This window comes from Gymnogyps californianus, chromosome 1, assembly GCF_018139145.2.
Source record: "Gymnogyps californianus isolate 813 chromosome 1, ASM1813914v2, whole genome shotgun sequence".
Lineage (NCBI taxonomy): Eukaryota > Metazoa > Chordata > Aves > Accipitriformes > Cathartidae > Gymnogyps > Gymnogyps californianus.
This window is the reverse complement of record NC_059471.1, coordinates 140626649-140650060: the sequence shown is the minus strand read 5'-3', so window position 1 is coordinate 140650060 and position 23412 is coordinate 140626649. Positions and strand designations below refer to the sequence as shown.

The window sequence follows — 23412 nt, the reverse complement described above, 5'->3', positions numbered from 1 at the left end:
GAGGACATTTAACAATGAGTTCGTCCTTCAAAGAGGAAAAGATGAGATTTTGTGGAAAGGAACTGGCCAAACCCTGTATTGTCAACAAGAGAGGAATGCCTGATCCCTTTGATAACAGGGGGGAACTATCAGCTCATGTGGTGACTCTGCATTGCAGTCGGCTGGTAGGAACAATGCTGCCACTTCCACACTCCACCTGTAGCACTCAAGGTGAACCAGTCACCTCTGGGGACAGGAAACATTGGATCAAAACATACCTATTCCACTTTCCTGACCCCGCCTCAGTCCCCGCTGAAACGATTGCTAATACGGGAACTGCACATTCAGTCACTGAAGCAGCTTTATACACGTCAAGCCTGGGGCCTCATCCTTAGATTAACCATGGATGCTAGCGAATGGCTGGTTTTACAAACCACTCATCTTGTAGTCGACAATCTGAGATAGAAAGCTCAGTCCAGACGACTATAAAACTGATCTCTGGTGATATCAGAGGAAGAGGAAAAACCAGGGGAAAATGTCAGAGTCAGCGTAATTTCACTTGTTCTTACACATCCAGTCATATATAATTACTGAATGATACCATAGGAAGGATAAGGTAAGGTTGTTTTGGCTTGCGTTAATTGCACATCTCTATAACTAAATAAAGCTTTAGGTATTCTTTGAGTTGACCTTGGATTTCCTGATTTTACTGGTTTTGTTTTCTAAGAGCAACATCCTGTAGTGATTTTTACTTTAAGATTACTTACATATGCTTTCAAGGTTTAAACCACTTTACTATTCCCATCTGTAAGGGAATAACAGAGGGAGAAAATTTACACTTCAAAAATCTTGATTAAAAATAGTGAATATGTTCAAATTCCATCTTTCTTATTTTCTAGCCAATAATAATAATAAAATCTACTGGTGTCCCTCCTGTCCCATATCTCATTTCTTTTCTCTGCCTGTGAGATCTAACATTATCACAGATGTATAATATAACGTATTCCAGCTCATGCAAACAAAAGCAGCACAAAGAACGGAAACAAAAAAGTACACAGCAGTTTCGAATCATTCTTCACAAATAACACTAACAAATCATCTTCCAAATAAGCTTGATTTTCACCGGCACTTTGATTGCCTATTATGCTAGGTGGATTTTTGTTTGTTGCCCACCAATTGTTATTTTGGAGTCACATGGACACCACTGTTCAACATTTACACTGCATTGTCTTCCCCTGATATATTCCTCTTCGTCCCTTCCTTTCCCACTTCATATCACTCTTTGTTCTGCCTGTGCCGAGGGCCCAGGCACACAGAAACCCAGTGGGACATGACTGGAGGCAATAAGGATGGCAGTAAAGCAGCAGGGCTCTGTGTAGTAAAGTCTGTTGCAAAGTCTATTGCTTACCCAGGTGCCACTTAGATTGGCTCAGAGAATTCCTCTCTCTCACCCTAAAGAAATCTCCCCGAAGACTGAGCCACCTGGCTCGCAGGCAGCTCCCGAAACTCACGTGTGGCAGCTTTGGACTGAATTCTCATGGACTTCGCTCTGTTAATGAAAAGAGGCTTGAAGTGCAACGTAACACTCCTTTATAAGGGTTTTAAGACCTCTTTGAGCACGGACAGAGGGGAGTAAAGGAGCCCTTTGTATAAATGAAATATCTTTTCTAAGTGCCCAGTTTAACTAACAGTGCTTGTAATACCACTACATGGTCTTAAAACCTTAATGCAAAGCAACAGAGCTTTTCCTGTTTGTGCACTCCTAAAATTTTCCTGTGCATGTGTTAATATCAGGACAATAAATTTAATCACAGCAATAATATGATTGGCTTCCTCAGACCTTCTGAGCCTTTTGTTACCTCTCCCAGACCCCTCAGGTCATGCTGAAAACCATTGATCTAGTTATAACCTTTTCCACGGGGAAGCGGAAGCACCAGTCACAATAAAGCACCAGTAATAAAGTGAGTCCTAATGAAGCCAATTTCTTCCTGGGATCCCAAAGAATTTCTCAAACGCTGATGAATTGCATCACACCTCATCCTTTACAAAATACCCAGATATTACTGTGATTATTACTTCTGCAGAGGAGACAGAGAACTAGGCTTACGATTATAAATGGAGACAATCTATAGGGTGAGGTGTATTTCCTAGACATTCCTAAACATGTCCTGAATAGCTACTGAGATCAAGCAGAACTAAGGACAGTTGGCACTGTGTAGCCATACGTGTCTTTTCCAACCTAGTAGAAAGAGCTTGTGACAGGGGCAGGAACTGAGCCAAGACTCTGCTGAGAAGTTAACTTATAAGAAATATACTGTAGAAAATGGATCTGGAATACCCATATTCAGCGAAAAACATTACTGAACTCAGGACACTTCACAAGACTGTTTCACTCATCCACTCTGATTTGGGAATTACAAAACTCTTTAAATCTCAGGTGGGGTAAATTCTGCCAATGCATCTTAACTGAAAAAAAGGATCAGAAGAAATTAACTTAAATTCACTCCAACCTCTTTTCTAGCCATTTTACAGTTATTTACACATTGTCCAGAAAGGATCTTTAAGCATCTGTGCTTTCCCTGCCTTAAAATGTGAGGACTAACAAGTGAAAGCTGATTTTTCTACTGTTATGTCAAATCAGAGCTGACTTTGGACTCTAGTTGGAGATACAAGCGTGTGAATTACAACAGTCCCATTCTCATTCACATGCATAACAACACAGCTCCTATTAACATCACTGGAAACACAAACGAGCTTGGCAAAGGAGAGTGTTTTCTTCAGCCAATATAAGGTCATGTAAATCTACTGCCTTTAATAGCTATAAGCAAAGCAATTCCAGTGGAGGATCTTTTACTTTAGGTTTTCAAAATTACAGCTGGAATAATACTCGCACAGCCATTTTAAAAAAGTAAAATATCTTACGTAATTTTAAAGATGTTTTTCCTACTTGCTCCTTGCTGCATAAAAGTGTAGCTACATTGCCCTGAATGCCTTTGACAGCCTCCATGGCTACACTCACTTCTTCACGTTCCTAATGAAAGATATAGCAGAGCACACAGCCTTCTTTGTCCCTCATAGTCGGATTTTTCAAAACTTACACACTTTAATTTCTGCTAGTTAAATCGGAACATCTAATAAAAACTGCGTTAGCAACCATAAAACCAGCGTGCACTGGAAGGGGGAGGAGAGAAGGCTAGCTTGTCGGCAGCTGGCACTTTTATTATGAGGCATTTAAAAAGCCTGACAGCTAATGCACTTTACTAAGACAGTGCGAACTACGTACCTTCATAAGAAATTATAATAGCTAATGAGGTTTGGGTTTGCTTGAGCATTATATTCCCTGCTTTTCAGGGAGACGGATGCAGCATTCTATATACTCTCTCTGTGCAATATGAATTCAGATGGTAGCTGACAGGGATAGATTTGGAAGTAAGATTTATCTCAAAGTATGTTTCCATGTTTACACACTCAGCATCATTTTTCATATCCACCTTTAACCATTATTCCTCCTTGGCAGTAGAAGTCAGGTTCTTAATTATGTGAAATTTTTCATTGTAATGAAAGGAAACATAAAGATCCTTGTGAACACACTCACATTTATAACTTATTTACAATGTGTTTTCAGAGTTCCAATAATTCATGGTGCTAAAGGTGGAATACTGCACACACTAGCTGCAGTATTAATGCTTTGAAAAATTATTAGCCAAACTAGGAATTTTATTAGTCAGCTTTTCATGTTAGATGTGCTCTGCTGGGATTTCACTATACCAATGCTTACTTCATGTTCTGACAATTTTTCTAACTAGCCTAAGATATTACTGTATTAGATGATGATTTACTCATTCTATTAAGCCCTGACACTAAATACATTTTATGCTAAATTAGTTCTTTCTTAAAAAGACTTTCTTCCTGCTAGAGAAAAAAGAAAAAAGAACCCTGTTCCAATTAAGAGACAAAAGTAAACCTCTGCAAGATCTGAAAGACAATAAACTTATTAATTGTCCACCCTTTTCATGAAAGAAATACTTTACCTTCATGGAAAAAAAATTGTGATAACAAGCTGCTTTTGAGGACAAACTCGTAATAGAATCTATGTATCTGTAAGTTCTCCTGCCAAAGAGCATAATGTTGCAGGAAAGTCTCCGTACCTCTTTTGTTTTTTGTTTCTAATGTAAAAAGAAGCAGTACTTAACTGTTAGTTGTGTTGTCAGGAAGGCCACAGGAAATTAGCAGTCATGTTCTTGACTCTTGTGGTCTCCAATGAGTGGCAATAGGAGAGCAAGTCATAGCTCAATTAGTAAAGATTCTTACCTCTAGGCAAGCCCATCAGGACCATATTGCACTGGCCTCAAGGCTGTGCTGCAAAAACTGTGGGTTTTTGTCCATAGTAAGCCTTGTTCAAGTATCACAATAAACCAAGGGCCTAACATGCTGAAAGCGGGGTAGAGCTGAGCTATAGTATCAATGACAGGTAGGATTTTGTACACATTCTCAAAGGACAAGGGCTTTAGCAAACATGGATCTAACAAAAACACTATTTCAGATCACTCTGCTCTTTTTTAAATGAAAAATTCCTGACTGCCATTGAGAACTTCCCTTGGTCTGAATGACTGTACTCATAAATGTTGATCATCCTATTGCAGCCAGGTCCATTTGTGATAAAACTAAATACATGCTCCCTGACGAAACCGGTAAAAAACACAGTGTCGTGGTTTAACTCCAGCCAGCAACTAAGCACCACGCAGCCGCTCGCTCACTCCCCCCACTCAGTGGGATGGGGGAGAGAATCAAGAAAAAAACCCCAAAACTCGTAGGTTGAGATAAAGACAGTTTAATAGGACAGAAAGGAAGAATAATGATAATAACAAAATGACAATAATAATACTACAAGAATTAGAATATACAAAACAAGTGATGCACAATGCAACTGCTCACCACTTGCTGACCGATGCCTGAGCAGCGATCCGCCCCTCCTGGCCAACTCTCCCCAGTTTATATACTGGGCATGACATCATATGGTATGGAATATCCCTTAGGCCAGTTTGGGTCAGCTGTCCTGGCTGTGTCCCCTCCCAGCTTCTTGTGCCCCTCCAGCCTTCTTGCTGGCTGGGCATGAGAAGCTGAAAAATCCTTGACTTAGTATAAACACTACTTAGCAACAACTAAAAACATCAGTGTGTTATAAACATTATTCTCATACTAAATCCAAAACATAACGCTATGCCAGCTACTAGGAAGAAAATTAACTCTATCCCAGGTGAAACCAAGACACACGGTTATTTGTAAATTGTTTTCCTAAGTGACAGAAATAAGTGACTACTTCTATTGCACTAATTATATCGTTTTCATGAGGAAAGTATTACTGGCTTCTATTTCAGACTACTGGCACATAGATTCACATTTTTTCTTATGAAAGAAAACATGGATTGATACCTGTCTTAATCTAGAAACAACAGAGAGAATGCCATGAAGTGTCTGGCAAGGTATTCATCTTCCTATCATATTAAGGTTTGGAAAGGAGGCTTTCATAGGCCATTGTATAATTTCTACTTTTGAGTGATGGCTACCCAACAATAGATGTCTGACCCTGCTCTTCCTTGGTTGCTGATGTAAAACATTGCTGCCAGACTGCTTGTATAATGAGATTTTATTTGAACATTGAATTTCTGAAGACCTAAGGACTCACTTCCCCTTCAGGATATTTTGGCATGAGCACCTCAAAAATCAAGCACAAGAAACACAGATCTCTCGTACTTGTTCTTTGCATCCTCAGACAGGACAGACACATCTGTAGCCATGACAAACTAAGGGTACAATATCTGATTCATACAACATCAGACATACTATCAGAGAACAGAATCACATTATCACCATTTAAGGATACTTGGTGCTTTCCAGGGCATCTTGCTAGGTCCTCAACTTGAAAAAATCAGTGCAACTCCACTAATACACCAATTTACACCCGCCAGTGCCCTGTTTACTGTCTTTTGACCAAGCATCTCATAGAAACTTCTCACCTATAATTCTTGCCTCTGATTCTGCTTTATTCTCACAACCATGAACATTTTATAATGCATTCTGATTAGATAAACTGATACTTTCAGTAATTTATGATGAAGCTAAGGTCTGGTCTACACACACAGAAATTACACCGATTTAACTAAATCGGTTTCTAAATCAATTTAGTTAAATTGGAGCAGCTCCCAAGCGAGGACACATAAATTGGTTTAAGAATGGCTAATATCATGTTAGCTTAATTCAGTTTTAAGAATGTCCACACAAGGGGGTTGCAATGATTTTATTAAACTGATTTAGAAACCAATTTATTTCAACCAGTACTATTTGTGTGTAGGCCAGGCTACAGAGACAAGCGCAAACTGCAAAATGCAACATTAATTGTCAGTATTATTGCTCCCAGGAACTAAAGAAGGAATTAGTTAGAATAAAGTTTTAACTTAATTTGTTAATGAACAGCAGACGTGCCAGAATAAAGCTAACAAATAATGTTTTGTTTACATGATACTTTTCCTCAAGGCAGCTGATATGCCATTAGTAATTAAAAGTCACACGTTGTTACATTACAGCCATAGTGTGAAAAGGTTAAAATGTAAATGTATTTAAACATCTTGGGGCTATTGCGATTGTTGCTGATTTTTACTTATATTGCAACACAGATTAAAAAAACCCTTCACTTTCCATTTGTAACCTTATTTTTTTTCCTTAATTTTAGGTTTTGGATAAACTAATGCCTGAAGAATTTAATGCTTATTTATTTCAACAAACATGCTAAGAAATTAGTCCTTTGTTTTAAATATAAAACCTACAGATCAGTCAATGCTGTGGTGATAAAAGATTGAGATGATTCCCCTTCCATCCTAATTGTCTACAACCAGCTAAAGGCATCTGAGGAGTGGTTGAAGATGTACATAAACTGAACAATATTCAAACGCTTCCAGTGCTAACTCCAAGGCAAAAGGCAGAACTTAAGTTTCGTGACACGAGGGCAGTCCCCTTAGCAACAGTGACCTGAGTTTGAAGAGAGGTCAAATGCCTTTTGATCTGGAGGATATCAGAAAATAGTCAGATTAGAAATCCCTTCTATTCTCTTTTGGTAGCAGGGATGTAATCATGATGTCATCTAAGAGAAAGAAGACATTTCTGTGAAACGCTGCCTCACGTTCCACAGGCCTTAAAATCATTTCACACTAGGCAATTGGAAGTGAGTGCAGAAAAACTGATTTTGTACCTCTTTCTCCAGAATATACAGGAAGCCACTGAACAATGATGATCACAGGCCATTGAAGTGTAAATGTCACTTGAATAGCCTGGACAGATGGGTCTTTTCATGGAGAGATTAGACTATGCCTATATGTCCTGGGGAGAGGGGCAGACAAGACTTCTGTGCATGTATGGTAGCACATGCAATATCTTACCCCTTTTAGGTTCATAGATATAAGCAGGTCTTGTTCCTTGCTCAGGATGCTTGCATCGCTTGCAGGTACTTTTTTTGATCGCTGCATTTAGAAAATGCAAGGATTTCTTGACAAGCTCTAGGAGGGTCTTAGAGATGAATAGCTGTTCACATCAGTCATGACATTCCGCCTCTCCTTTCCACCAGTCTCTCCCCAGCCCCCTCACACACACCGTATCTTTCACAAGGTTCCTTCCAGTACAAGACAGGTCCCAGTGCCGTTCCTCTCCATCCTGCACACCTCCCAGCTCTCATCCTAGTAGCTGCAGACTTTGTCGCTGCCATGTGTCTCAAATGCTTACCATACTTGGCTGTCTCACTGCCTTTCAAGGATCTGTTCAGAATCTGATTAATTACTTAATGTTTACAAAGCACTTTGAAGATGAAAGGAACTGCAGTATCAAGGGTAAGTACCATGATTATTTACTCTTCTGGCTTCCCTCTCTTTGTCCTAGTAGAGGAAGATTGGTGACCACCTAGATTTTGATCTATGAACAAAAAATTGCATTTGGCCTGTGGAATTCAGCAGCACGTGACACACACACTCTGTGTGTTGTCAAACCAAGGAGGCTCACATTTAATTTCTGTCATCACATTCTCATGTGGTGGCCGAGACTGTTTCCAGATAAGCAGAATATTTCAGTGACATGTATTTAACAACTAAATATTGCTGCTATTTTTACAACTATTGTTTTCTCACTTGACTGAGGACAAGAATTAATTCCCAGCTCTTGAGGGGCTAGTCAAGGAGGACACCTGGGATCCCTGCCAGCATGCAAAAGCGAGCCTTGGTCCAAGCAGCCTTCAAAGTAACTGGAAAAATCTGAAAAACTTGGACATGAGTCAGGGAGACACATACAACACGGACATGGCATCACCAAGAACAAGGAAGAAGCAAATGATGAGAAAGACAAAGGAAAAACTTTTAAGAGGAGCTTAGAGGAACTCTCACTTCTCTGTGAACACTTTGTGTCAGGATGGGCAGCTGAAGGTATTCAAAAGACTCCTACCCAAAAATGCAGTGTCCTCATCAGAAAAAGATACTGTAGTTGGTTTATGCTGCTTCATTCTTGTTCCCTAGCAGACCAGCCTGCAATCCACACCTGAAACACCAAAGTCACAGAAACTTCTAGATGATTGCCATGATTACTTTAACATATTTGGGAATTACACTGTTTCCATTTCTTTTCACAGCATTTAGTACACAGAATATTTAATTTGCTTCAAATCAAAAATATCCTTTCTCCAAATTTCAGCCTTAATCCAAGGCTTTCCAAACATAGGATTAAAGAGAGATATTGTCCCTTGCAAAATGAACATTTTCCTTGAGGCAATAAATGAGAACTTCCTTAAACCGACTCAGCTTTGAGCTTTCCAGGTAGTCTGGCACAGCCACTGGCTCTCTTGGCTGTGATTGCAAATCTCCTGATAGCTACTGAATGAGTGGAAAAATGTCAACTTTGATTAAAAAAGAAGAAAACAATAACAAACAGATCCTAACTACACAGCAGACTGAAACACAGGTGCCAGCATTAGCAATAAGTGAAAGAAATACTGTTTTCATATTATAAGGTGCCGGCTGCTACACAACTTAACTGTAAGTGTAAGATGTGATTAGCTGCAAAGAGGTAGGACTGCTCTTGCTGAGTTCAATTATAAGAAAGAGCTGATGGGTACACAAAGAAGTTTGGTATGACTGCACATGCAAGGCACATTCAACTTGCCTAGAGCCAAAAGCCTTACCTATTTGAGCCATAAATCACTCCCCTGACACCACACTTAGACCCAGGGATGTGGAAATATACTACAGACAGTCCTCGACTGCCTCTACGATGTTTCACAATTAAAGTTCAGCAAGAGTTTCAGTCTGTAGTACTCCAGAATAACCTCTTCTGAGTCAGATGGAAAGCCATGTTCCAAATGAATTTTTAAAGAAACCAGTTAAAACTCCCTGCTGGAGGAGGGGTGACATTTTGCACCATTAAATACACTTGCCTTTTAAGAAGTTCCATGCAACATAGATGAAATTCGGAGTTCCAGCTGCATGAGGGCAAGGAGTATGCAGGCATTTAAAGGACTTTTTTGTTTGATTATGACTGAAGTGCAGTTCCTTAACGACAAGTGCTTGTAGATTTGTTGTTTAGAGTTGCATCTGTCTTTGGTAATTGGGAGCAGAAGTCCATCTGCCAGAATGTGTTTGGTAAATCTCTTTGCAGGCTGCCATTTTGTGAGCAAGGATGTATACATCCCCCTGGATGACCCCTCTAAAACCATTTGTATAACCTGCCAGCTGTTCCTTTCTCTGACTCTTCCTCCAATTATCCTTCAGGAGAGAGTGGAAAGAGGGAGAAAACCCCATACACACTTATATGTACACATATGCATGCGCAGCCACAAGGAAGATGAGGGGGACAGGAAGGCATCCCCTTGGCAATGCAGACTGGCATTGTTCTGGTGAAGAAATGGCCAGGCAGCAAATCACACCTGCCACCGGGGGGTCCGCTGCAGCAGCAATGCAACCTGCATTCTGGCTTTCTTCCCTTACGCTTCCCCTTCCCCTTCCCCTTTGCTTCATTCCTTCTAGAGCTGCCCAGCTTGAAAATCCATCCTCTGGGTGGAAGAAGGATAAAATGCATGAAAGGAAGTAGAAGACACAAATCTCAGTGAACAACCTTCCCAGAATGAACTGGTGCAAAATTCTGCTCTTAATTACATTAATGTTAAAAGACTCCCTGGAAGATACTATAAAACAATTCTTTCCGAACAATTCAATAGATGAGCATGGCTTTCCTTTTCCCACTTCAGAGTGCTCTTTATTAACTTTTTAAATGTTTTAATTGTTTCTAATGTTTCTTCTAAGAGGAATTTCTTGTAGCGGAGGAAAAATGTTTGGTCGGGTTTTTCATGAGTAATTCTCAATGGAAATTCTCATCATTAGAAATCTGACCTTACACTTAAAGAGCTGCAAGGAAAAAAAGCATAATTAATTAGTCACATTATTTTTCCTCCAGCATATTTTAAAAATTAGCAACCGGAGAATGAAGGAGATGGGGGCTGATCCTGCAGCCCTTTCACACAATAGTTGTTGCACTGATGCCTCCGGGAATGCACATAGGGACAGCAGGATCAGGCCCTTAAGCATAAACCAGGCATAAGTAAGGCCTGCAGATAGGCACAGATCAGGCCTCCTGCCGTAGCATCCTGAGCGCTCTCATTTCCCATTAAAGTCAATAGGAACAAAAGAGGCTGTTACAGGCACTTTAGTGGGTACCTGATTTAAAATCATCAGCGTTTTACAGCACGTGGACTTACCTTAGCAACTGGCAGCCCTCCTAAGAATGCAACGCACTGATTCTCCACCCCCATACACACCAGTTCTATGCTTGCGCAACTCTATTGATTTTAATTGTGTGTCATATCAGCTTACTCCAGCGTAACAGAGCCGAGAAGCAGGTCCTGAATATCTAATCCACAAGCAACTGTGCTTCAAGTATCTCTTTATTTGCATTTCTACCCTGAGGCATCATTTATCATGAGAACTATTCAGTACATAGGAATTTAGAGTTTTATGCTGCTGACATTTCACCATTCCAGTAACTACCTCTCCCAAAACAGAGAAAAACAGCATTTCATGATAGGAAGCGTGTTTGAGATTTTGATCTGAGCCTCAAGATTCAGTTGTGTTGTCTGCTCATTCCTAGCTCACACGTATGGAAACACCTTCTATGCTTCAAAAATCATCAGTTTTGAGATTGACTATCATTTCATTCTCACTATTACAGAGATAGAATAGAAACTTTATGGCTGCCTAGCTCATGCAATCAGAGAATAATGATTCAAATCTAGGCCAAAACTCTATCTTAATTAAAGGTCCGGTGGGCAGAGCTCTAACTGGAAATCTGGATTAAGTGCTACCACTTTTTTGAAACCTAAGGTACACCCCTCTCTGCATCACTTTCCCATGTGTAAAATGAGGATGATGCAACCCTCTTTCCCTCATCTTTTGTTGGCTTCATCTAAATCTTGAGGTCAGGAATTCCTTCAGTCCAGACATGGTCTAGCAACTCCACCTTTAGCAGTCAAACACTTTATGGCCCTCATCTGTCCTCACCCAGGACTACCATTCCCTCAGCAGAGTTTTTGAATACAAGGTACATGGGTGTTCCCCCGATTGTTTCAATGCAAAGTTCAGGCTTAGATCAAACCCAATTTTCATCATGAGTTGAAGTGAAACTTTTGGACTTTATATCCAGGAGGCTCAGGTGAGTTCACACAATCCTAACCATTTCATAGAGGGCACTACTTCCAGCTCTGGCTTTGTGAGAGACTGCTCCAAAGCAGTAACATCACTGCAACCTGTCCTACTGCCAACTGCCTTTCTATAGCTTGTGGATTTGAGATCTCATGTGGGGCATCTTTAGAGGCTACTCTGGTGAAACTGATATTATTTCTAGCCCAGGCATCCAACAGAACAGGTATTCTTTCTATCCTGGAAACTGTTCAAAAAGTTTTCAACATTTCTATTACCAATGAAGATTTTCTGGTTTTGGACCAGCTTATAAAATTAAAACATTTCAGTAAAAAATTTAATGTGCAGAAGTGATTTAAAAAAAAAAAACACCAAACCCAACACAAAAAAAGTTTGCAACATTCAACCACATCAAGCAAAATACCCCATGTGAGGCTATTAAAATGAAGATTAATCTAAAGTAACCATTTCAGAGTCTCTGATTCCAACTATCTACTATCAAGAAGACAGACAACAACAGCAGCAATCAAATATTGTAATTATCTATTTTTTCTTTCTCTCTCTGGTGAACCTGTTTTATGTTTTCTTTCTTGACACTAGTAGCTTTACTCACGATTTTGAATAAACATAAATTTCTTGTCTGAGATTCATATCTGGCCAATTATCAAAATGCAAAGAATTGTTACAGACTTTAAAAAAATGTAATCACTCTAAGAAACAGGAAGACAAATCTTCAGATGATGTTAATCAGCATAATTCCACTCACTCAAAAGGAATTACATAATTTACACCAGCTCAGGATGTGGTTCACCATTTTAAATTAGGATCTTGGTTTATTTAATGTCTTATTGCAGAGCTCTGAGACTCCAAAGCCACTCTGTCCTTACTTTTATCTATTTACAGATAAGCATGGTTCCTTAAAACAGCTTCAACTGCCACAGTTAAAATCTTAAAACCTGCTTAGGTCTGAAGTTATTACTTCCTGCTGGGAATGTCTGAAAGGAGTTGGAATATTAATCTCTTTAAATAGGTCTCCTGGGAATATATCAATGTTTTTCCTCGATAGGATGCTTTCTGTGGAATTTGATAATCCTTGGCATTTTCAGCATTTCACACAAAGCATCATTCTTAAGGGGTGTCTTATATGCTAGCTTTAAAATGTTCAGAAAGGACTGAGAGCTGGTTCTACCTTTACCCTGAAGACAAATTGTTTTTTCTTCATTCTCTAGCAGTAATAAAGGCAGGATTTCTAAAAGAGCTGTTTAAAGGAAGGCTACCAATATGAGGTCTTCCATTTGTTGGCTGTGTGTACTCAGCTTTTTCAAAAAAACGGCTATAGTTTCTAGCTTCTCTTCTCACAGATTGTTTTCTGTATTTGGTCCTACACTGTCTGTTCTTGGTTGCCACTTGTACCATACCATAGCTCCTCCCAAACATGCAACTGTCCATCCTACTGCTGGAAACATACAATCTCTTCTCTCCTGCAAAGTCATAGTTCTAAGAATTCGCGAGTCAGAAAAGGTTCTGACTTGCAGTCAGTCTGCAGTTCAAAGATTTCAAGGTCAGCAGGGATTGTTTAGTCTTATCTTCTACCTTCTGAGCAGGCATCAAGTCCCACTGAGGAACTCCTATATCTGCTCAATAACTTCTGACTGGGTTCCAGCTCTAATTCCTGAACAATTGGCCCAAATTCATGGTCCACTGGGTACGCCAGCAATCCACAGCTGCTCTGGAAACCATACTCCTGAAATGTGTTTTTAGCTTGAAAACAACTAGAAGTCTAGAAACAGCAGTATCTGCTGAAGCCCCAAAATGTTCAGGGCTCATCATGGTAGGTGGTTCAATAAGGTATGGGGAACACTGAGAAGCAGCATGACTTTTAGAAAGATATTCAGTCTCAGCGACAATGTTCAGAGATGCAAATGCCTCATCCTGTAATCATAGCTGAAAGAGAAGGAAGTCTTTGCTCACTGAAGAGCAGGATCTGGAGTTTTGCCTGAGCTGGCCATTGGCACATTCTGTACAGAGGTTGTCACATACTGCCAGACATTCTCCTGTTTCTCAGCTGTGGTCATTTAAAACTAGCTGCACCCAAGTATTGAACTGTTTGTTATCACTTTCAGCAATCCATATATTTCAGGCTAATGACAAAACTCACCATTCTTACTTTATGCAAATTAAGACAGTAAATGTATTTCATTGTGTTCTAATTGTATGATAAGTTCACATTTTCAATGCCTTTTTTTTTCACATTCACTTTCATTTCCTTTTAGCCGATCTAATTTATTAATTAATCAGCTGTCTTGAAATATAATCCAGCCACAGTGTATTTCATTTAATGCAATTAAAACCCCTGAATGTTTTCTGGAGGGAATGTTTCTCAAATGGAGTAGGTCTTCCCTCTGGGAATTGCTGAACAATTTAGAGCAATGTAATCCAGAGACGACCGGTCTCACTGATGAGTAATTTTGTTTCTCGATACTTTTCCCATGCAGAAGCTCTTTTCTGGGCAAGACAAAGGACAAAATTCTGAAATCTTTACTCAGTTATTGAGTAAATCTTTCACTGAACTCATTCCCCACAGTCCTCGGTACTGTTGCTTCCTTCTCAATTTACACTCAAACAAATTCTCAAGGAGTTCAAAGGGATTTCAGCTAAACAAGGAAACAGTGAAATTCACCCCGTGCAGGAGGCCAGCACCCAATCCAATCCACTATGTCAGTCTACTTTCAGCCCTCAAATCGTATCTTAAATTGGAACTGAGTGATGGATTTGAGTCCTGTATTAAAGACATAGGAAACAAATATCATTAAGTTGCCTTAACTGAGGGACCATGATCAACGAAACTTTAAAAAAATTATGTTTATCCAGACAAAACCATTGACTGTTGAGAGACTCATCAGTACAGCAGAACATTGTGATATCACAATTACTTACAGTGCTGAGATTATGCCACAAACAGAGGGTTAGGGCCTCAGTCGTATAATAATAAACATCAGGATTAAATTGTGAAGTATGTAAGGGAAAGAAGGGAAAGAGAAAAGGGAAAGATAACTAGTCATGTACTACGTACATTTGTTCTGTCTGTTACTTGCCTACTCGTGAGTCACCAGGTAGTAAATGAACTTCAGATGAAATTGTCTCCAAAGAGCACAACTTTTTAGCTAACCTGTAGCCACCACCATACACATACACTGCAGCAAGCAGAAGGCCCAACCTTGCTTTTACTAAAGTGGGGGAATTTTTTATCCAAGATCAAGAATGGACCAATAAAAATAAACCTCCAGTACCAACTTGCAGAAATCTGCAGCTGTTCAATTTGCTGCTCTAAATCAGGGCCTGCACAGTCTTTACTTACACTGGAAACAAATAGTTGGCAGGGTCACACTTTTTTTCTTGTCAGTCAGTAGCTGCATTGCTGTAACGGTAGATCTTTTAATTCCTAGGCATCATTAAGTCACAGAATGGCTGCTTTTCAATTTGCATTAAATTGTTTAATAGATATTACCTGCTCTAGGAAAGGAAGGCATATTCTAGATTATCATGGGTATGGTGAGCATATTAGTTTTGCAGCCGCTCAGTTTTCAAGTTACTGTTTTCTTTATACTAGCTTGATTATCATCTTAAAAAGAAATCTAAGCTGTGCCATTGTGGTCAAACTCGAAAAACATCCAACATGCGGAATATTCACTTAGAACTGCTGAATACTGGGGGGGGGGGGGGGGGCAGGAAGAAAAAGTCTGATCCATCTTGCCCTGGACACATGAAATAATTATTTCTCTGTTACACCTGCAAGCTTTCTGTCCTTCTATTTTATTCCTGCAGTCATCACTGAGTTCCATTTAAATTTTAGCTGTCATCTCTAATACCTACCTTTGCAAACACAATTCATTTAATTAGCAAATTATCTAGTGGCTTTTTTACCTTTTTTCCCCTCAAGGCTTATTAAACATTTGCCAGGAGCATCTTCACAGAAAGCACACCACATGGATGACAGTCATTTGAAGATCTCAGATCTACATTCCTTATTTCACAACCCACCTGGGCAAGCGAAGCCAGGCAAAACAACTATCTTGCAGAAGTACAAACTTCATTTAGCACCTTTGCCAACACACTAGGATGGGGATCACACACTGGACTCTTCTGTGCGCTCAATGGAACATGCAAAACTTTACAGCATGGTACCTTCATGGTGAACATATTAGTGTGACTGACACAAGGAGATAATGTTAAGTAGTTCACAGTTTTAACTAGCAGCATGCCTTTAAATCCTCCACCACCTAAAGCACAAATTTCAATCCAAAGAGGATGCAGAGGGCTGTCCCAGCAGATATTGGGCCTGAATTTGAGCTCCTTAGTGTTGTCTAAACCAGGCACAATTCTGCTGAAGTCATTGCCCAGGATGGGTGATTACATGAAGGACTGCCCCAGAGCAGTGGGGCCACAGTCTTACAAAGGGCTTCACAAAGCTACCCCAAAGACCAGACTTACTGCCGCTGGGGACAGCAAACGTGGAAGCTCAGGCTCAGACATAGCCTCTGGACCAATGTGCCTGCATGCTACCAGACCCGCCTGGACAGGGCCTTGTGTGAAACAGCTTCGGGTCATCCGCAAAGCAGGACTCCCTACATGGGACATATCGTGTGCAGGAGACCACCCAAGCACAAGGTCAAGGCAGCTGCTTTGCTTGCAGCAGCCACCTTGTGCTTGTTCCAGCAGGTCCAGCCACATGAGGAAGTGTTCGTGCAGGTGGCTGCCTAGCTGTCTGCCATCAACAAACCGCACAAATCAGGCCTGCCGTGCTACAGCAAGGCTGAAGGAATCTCAGTGCCTCTTGCAAAGCCCTGGATGGCAGGTGGGAGCCGCCACAGTCATACCGCAAAATCCGACACAGGATTTGTTTCCACTTCTCTCATCCCGCAACTGATCCTCCCCTCAAAACAGCAAAGCAGAGAACTTTTCACATCAGCTCACTTTTTGGGATCTAGGAGTAGGAGATGGAAAGTCTGGGCCTGCTGCTACTCCTCTTCAAATAACAAACCAGAACTAAACCTAGGAACTAGGTCTAGCAGCAGCTGCCAAGTTTAATGCAATGCTGATTCCAAGGGATATCAGTGTCACTGTCCTTTCAAGAGCCAGCTGCCCTTTATTTTTACTGTCATTTCTCATAGATTGTGAGCACATTGCAAAAAAACTACAGACCTAATGGCTTAGCCTTAAAAGCCTCTAGATGTTATATGGCAACACAGACTGCCTGTAATTACATTCAAAGTCAGATCATAAGTTGTTTAGCAAAGGGACCTCATTTACTGTATTAAATTCACCCCAATCTTTTCTGTGTAGCTGAAGACTGGGATGCTACAGATGCATTGAAAGACAGGTCGGGAGTTGACCAGCTAGAGCTGAAGACCTTACTTGCAGGAGAAAACAATTAAGTAAGCAATACTGTAGCAAAGTTGAAAACCCAGAAGGCATTAAAGGCAAACAGAACCATTTTAATAGTTTTTTCTATGCTTGCCTGTAAATGACAGCTGCTTTTTAAATTTAATCATCTTAGAGCAGATTTCTTCATCATACATAGTAATGGTGGCATTCACCTGCAGAGAGCTACTAGTTTGAATGCACTGCTGAGGGACCCTCTATTTCATGAAGAAATGTGAATGTAAGGGAGAAAAATGTCAGCATTGTGCAAACAAGAACCTTTGTCTGTTCCACACTCCAGAAATATCCATTCAAATGAGAAGGATGAGAAGATTTTAAAAAATAAGTTCAATTGAAAAGAAAGATTTAAATTCTATCTGATCTCTGGGTTTTAAGCATGGGATAAGATCAACTTCCCATTCTTTGTAAAGAACACCCTTTGCTGTCCCTTAGAAACCCAACAATTCTGGGAGACCAAAAACTGGAAAATGCCGCTAGCGGTGGTGCTGTACACGACTTGTTTGGATGCTAAATAGTGCTGAGCACCTGAAATGCCACTGATTTCAATGGGAGATGAAAGTGCTCAGCACTCCATGGGAACCAGGCTTTTTTCTATTTAAATGAGAGAGCAGTCCCCAAGAGGCGACAAAGATTTCTGCTAAGAAGGTGTGGATTTTAATAGAGTTGGCAAAGTAGTAAGTGAAAAGGAAAAAGAGGAGAAGACGTTATATGTGTGTCCGAGTTGCACAACACTATCCCAGGCAAAACACGGCAGGCCATATTACTTTCTAAGATAAGCTTGCAGAAGGCAATGTGGTTAATGAGAGCTATATCTGGCCTCTGGGCACAGCTGTCCTCTGTGGCAGAGCACAGGCTCTCGAAAAAGCACCGATTCCCTCTGCTAGCTCATACAAACATTTCTGCTGGAAACAGAGTCAAGTTGGATCTTTCATAGACAGAGTACTGAGGTTACCAAATCCTGCCATGTTAAAAGGGAGGCAAGCGCTGCAACAACAGCTGTTCCTAACAGCTTTGTTACAAATTTATGAAGTGGAAGTCCTGACACAGAAACCCAAGATGAAGTCAACTCCCTTACTCTGTCAAGTGCATATTTTTCTCATTATTCAACACTTAACAGGGATGACAGCCAAGATTAAATAGTCACTCATCTTCTGCGCCATTATAGCTCCTGCATGATTGCTTCAAATTAAATCTAACAGTCAATGAAATAGTCAATATTTAATTTACTCATTGCAGGTGGCGATTTAGCTCCAGTTACGATATCATTTAATGACAGAAATATTGGTATTTATCACTTTTTATGAGTCTTCAGAAGATATGGGGTTCCTTCATTAGGCAAAATGTCCATGCAGCTTTAAGTCATACGTCACTCTTAGAGAGTGCAGATTTTGAACACTAAGGGCATGTTCCTTTTCCCTGCTTTTCTGGGTGCTCACTATCACTGAAGAGGCATAAGGGTGCTGTGTGAGTGTCCAGAGACCTAGTAAGCTGATTGTGACAGCACCTACACTTCTATTCTTCTAAGAGCACCTGCTGACTAGCTAGTGGCACAGAACATTTGGATTTAGAAGAACCTGATATACCAATGACAGTCCAGGGCAATCAGGGTTAATTCCTACTCTTTTGACCCCGCTGGCTTACTTACATAAAAGCCATTACACAAGTAGGGGGAGTCCAACCAGAAACATTTTGGTGACATTCATTACTGACCTTTTGACCACTTAAGAGTTCATCAACTGAAGACAGATCATTTTCGCCCTGTTTCTAGAGGAGAAAACAAGCAGCAATGTTATTGCTCCCTTTTCATGAACATGCTACAATTTTTTGCGTTTCGTTAGCACTATTTTGGGTGAACCAAAATACACACTTCAGCTCCCTGATGAGACAGACTTTACGCTGAAACCCTTTCCCCCTGAAAAATGGGGCTTCTCCACTATCATCAGTTCCTGCAATATAGGAAACCTCACCATATCTGCCATGGACAGTTTAGCTCTTGCTTAAAGGTCAGAAATTAGAAAGAAAAGGCGCAACGAGGCTGAGCATTCAACTTTCTCTCATCCCCTCTCTTGCTGAGAGGGGACTGAGGGCCAAGTCTGCCTTAATCCCCGCACACCTCAAAGGAGTATTTGCTTGTATAAAGACCCGTATTCAAGTGACTCCCTGGGGGGTGAGTGAGGCGGTGTTTGCAGGAGAGGGGGACGCTAGCGAGCACCAGCTGAAAGCTGGTACAGAGCATCAGCAGACAAGCACAAAGACTTCAGCCCTTCTCTCCCCCTGAAAAGCTACAGAAGCTCATCTGTGCTTTGGGATCAAGGCAGCTTTGTAGGGGGGTGCTTGAGGATGGCCTCTACCACCCCCTAGTCCCCTGCGAATTCCTGCCCGCAGAAAAATGCAACTGAGTTTTTCCAACATTGCCTTGAACAGGGTCCCTTCTGCACTATGAACACTGGCAGCACATTATTTCTCCCTGCACGAAGGCTCAGCTGCAGGAACTCACACACGAGGGGGCTCTGCACATCCCTTGCTCCTTGCTCCCCACTGGCTTGAAGTGAGAAATCCTGTGCTCACAGCAGCCACTCGCAGGCAAGGCTTCCCAAACCGAGATGCTAGCGCATAAAAAGGTGTCCCCTGTATCTGCCTGCAAAGCAAGAAACAGCTCAGCCCTAAGACAACGTTACAACCTGTGCAATTACATAGTCGATAAAGAAAGTTTCCGGAAATGTGCTTTTGTTTCCTGTAAGTGATTTAGTTAAAAAGCTGCTTTGGGATTAATTTGGGTAACAATCTGCTTTGCTAATCACGTGTTTGCATATACTTGTTTGGAATTCCATGTGTTGTGTATGTCATTACGGAACGCACAGTTATCATACTTTGCTTTCTGTTAATGTGTAAAGATCTGGTTGAAAAACAGGCACACTTTACAAAAATATCTGTGAAATTTTGTCCCTATTTTCCATCACAAACATTTCAATTGGTTGGTCCTGTCATAAGCATTTGTACCAAACAAAAAACTTTTCTGGTTTTCATTTAGAAATTTCTCTCTTTAAATTTTTGAACCAGACCAAAAGTATTTCTAATCTTTATTAAATTGACAGAACGGAATAATGAGCTTGATACTAAAAAGACTTTTATGCTTCACAACGTCAGGAAATTTATGGTGCATTGAATTTCCAGGTCTAAACACAGACTGATTATCACTGGGGGGGGCGGTGCAGCAGAATAAGGGAGAAAAAGATTTTTGTAGCCATATGCTCATTCTCATAAAGCTGCGCAGCCAATTAATGAGTTGAATAATTTCATATTTGTAGCTATTTGAAAACAAAATTGTGCCCATAGACAAAAAGCCTTCTTTCCGCTTAGAGATCAATTTTTATTTATCTGAACTTTCAGTGTAAGTCCCTACAAATTGTGGGTGCGTTGTTTACATTTGTGCGTGTGTTAATGATCCCATGCAAAAACTACAACGCTAACAATGGAGAGCCAGATTGTATCTTTGCCCCAAGCACTGTGGATAACTCTGCCTCCTCAGCATCAGCATCGGAAGAGAATCAAATCTCTGCCTCCCCTTTGCTCCAAGGGATAGTAATTTGCTGCTGATCTACGGCAGCAGTAAATTACAATGCACCAACCCCACTCAGCAGCGCTCACTGATACCCTCGGGTGACCGAGCAAAACCCTCTCCCACTCCTCCATCCATCTGATCATGGCCATGCAAAGAGGCAGGAGGAGGTGCACCACACCTGCGTGGCTGGATAGAAGCACTGCTCCAGGGATTTGTAGGTCAAGTGATGATTTAGCAAGGGTTTCCTCTACATTTACCACCCATGCATTTGCAGTCTGACCTTGTGCTGGCCTACGAGTAGTTCGAGTGTTTACATTCACTGTATTTCAGGCCCAGTTCTGTCACCTCAGACTGCTCCAAGATGCCCCCATGCTTTCCAAATAGTCCTGCTGGCACACAAATGCCTCAGCAAGTCCATGAATGGTGCACAGAGGTGTAGGAGGTGGAAAAATAGTTGGGCAAGAGAGTGCTTTAAGGATAGCGTACTATAATTTATCAGCCAGCTCGTCCAAGCTTCTAGCCACAAATAACAAGAAAAGCCCCACTGTGAGGAAAAGCACTGGTCTCCAGGCAGAAATGGCGTGCCCTTGGTTGTGAAAAGCATGAGAGCTGGGAAAGCAGCAGCAGCAGCAATAACCTGCTCGCCCAGCGAGCGGCTCTGTGTCGTGTGGGTCAATCACGCACAGGCTTACTTCGTCTGCCCTCAATTTGCTTCACTCCCACTCTGCCAGCCACCCTCTACCCACGTCACCACAACAGCTTGGGGCTCATTTGAAGAGCCCAAGAGCACTAGACATGACTCCTGAATGTCTGCCAGGGCTCCTCAGGTTGCAAACCTAAAGGCCAACCATTCAGAAACCCCTCACTAAGGGTCTAAGGCAGATTTTCAAAAGGGCTTCACATATTGGGCACTGAGCTGCTTAGAAAATCCAACTATCATCTTCCAGTGAGACCTTTGAGTATTGAGCACTTTGGAAAATCTGGCTGTAAATCCACAGTCCACTCCTGTTTCATTAATTGGCTGTGGGGTTTAATTTCTTCATCTCGCTTTCTCCCCTCAAGTGTAATACTATAATGAAGGCAGCTGATACGGGTTCATGTTTCTGAGCACAGCTATATATGCTGCCTGTGGTGATTCACACTTCAAAATATATTCTGGGTTATCCAATGGGCCCCTGGCCTTCAATATAAATATGCCTCCAAAATTATTTCAAGTCTAAGTAGGCAAACGATTACTTGAATTTTAAATAAAGACATTGCTAAGGACCATTACAGAGACATTAGAAAAAGACCACCTCTGGCTCAGGAAGTCCCTGAGCCACAAATTGTGGGAGGTTGAGTGAAGTAGCCCTGTTTGCCTGCCCTGCTCTAATACCCTTCCCTTGTACCTGTTATGGGCCACTCCACTATCAGAGATGTGATAGTGGGCTAAGTAGACCTTTGATTTGACCTTGTAAGTCACTCTAAGTTCTTATGGATATTTTGGTTTTTAAGAAGCCAGCATCAGTAAGAAGTGAGGATTGAAAAATTTCAACCCTAATACTAACTGTTTCAAGTTACCATCACCAGAATAAAAAATACCAACTTGGCAGGCACATGATGAACTCTGACACCAGGTTCCCATTTGACTGGCACCAGAAAGAATGCCTAACCCTGACTTTCCAATAATTCCTAGCATTTCCAGAGCCAGAATGATTGCAGATACTACAAAGAGTACTCTGGAAATTACATCTTAAAAGGAGTTTATTTCTCCAAACATCACAGGCAAAAATAGCAAGCTGGATCCAGTAAATTGGTGTGGCTGTGACTGCAATTAGAAAATAAAAAGCTTCAGCTTATGTCTTCTCACTAACTTACTTCCACTTCAGGGAAGCCTGCAGAATAGACAACATGGATAATTCTAAGTTCTTTCAGAGATTTTAGAAACTTTTCTTCCCTCCAAAAGAATCTGACCCCGACACTGCTTTCAAAGAAATAATAACCTCGGCTGTGAAGGTACAAGCTAGTATGAAGCTAGTATGAAACTTTAAAATGTATTTAGGTGCTTGTGCTCTCTTTGATTTCAGTGAGAGTTAAAAGCTATTGTATGCCTAAAAACCTGGGACTACAATCTTGCAGTGGTATATAAAAAGCAACACTGGCAGCTCCAAACACTCAAAAACTCAAGACCTAGGCCCCCTTCCCACATACAGAAGAACAGAAATGAGCTTGAAAACTGTAAGATGTGAGCGAAATAATTCAGGTGGGCTCCTGTAAATGAATTGAGTTTTCGAGCTTCTCTCCACCATCAGGCGAGCTAAAAACTTTTCTTTTTTCAGAATGAAAGTTCAACATTTGCTGACAAAAGCTGAGCCTTAATCCAAAAAGTATTCACCACTGTGAGATCTGTGATAAAACCATGAGGGCCGCCAGCAACGTAAGCCTCAAAGAGTCCCAGCATTTTAAATTAGGGCATCGGTCTGGGTTTGAAGCCTGGATTAAATCACAAGCAGTAAAATATGTGTTTCATCTCATCCTAATCCCCGTCTGTCAACATCCCAAATTCACAAAACATAGTGGGACAACTAGGAGTATCTCTCCAAAAGACTCCTGGAATTGCAATAACAGGATCTCTGTGCTCACATCAGCCCAGGATGGAAGGATACTTGCGAGGCATGTAGCTATGTCCAAAGTAAATGTGACTTTTCCACTATTTCACTTCAACAAGCA

The 23412-nt window shown here is 41.0% G+C and overlaps 2 protein-coding genes across 3 annotated transcripts in view; one reads left to right on the top strand and one right to left on the bottom strand.

The window, feature by feature from the left end:
• The window catches only part of NUP50 (nucleoporin 50), a 398016-nt gene that overhangs the window by 177206 nt on the left and 197398 nt on the right, over nucleotides 1-23412 (top strand). The window lies entirely within an intron of this gene.
• Nucleotides 1-23412, bottom strand: part of PHF21B (PHD finger protein 21B) — a 164850-nt gene that overhangs the window by 95206 nt on the left and 46232 nt on the right. The gene's annotated exons all lie outside the window — the stretch shown is intronic.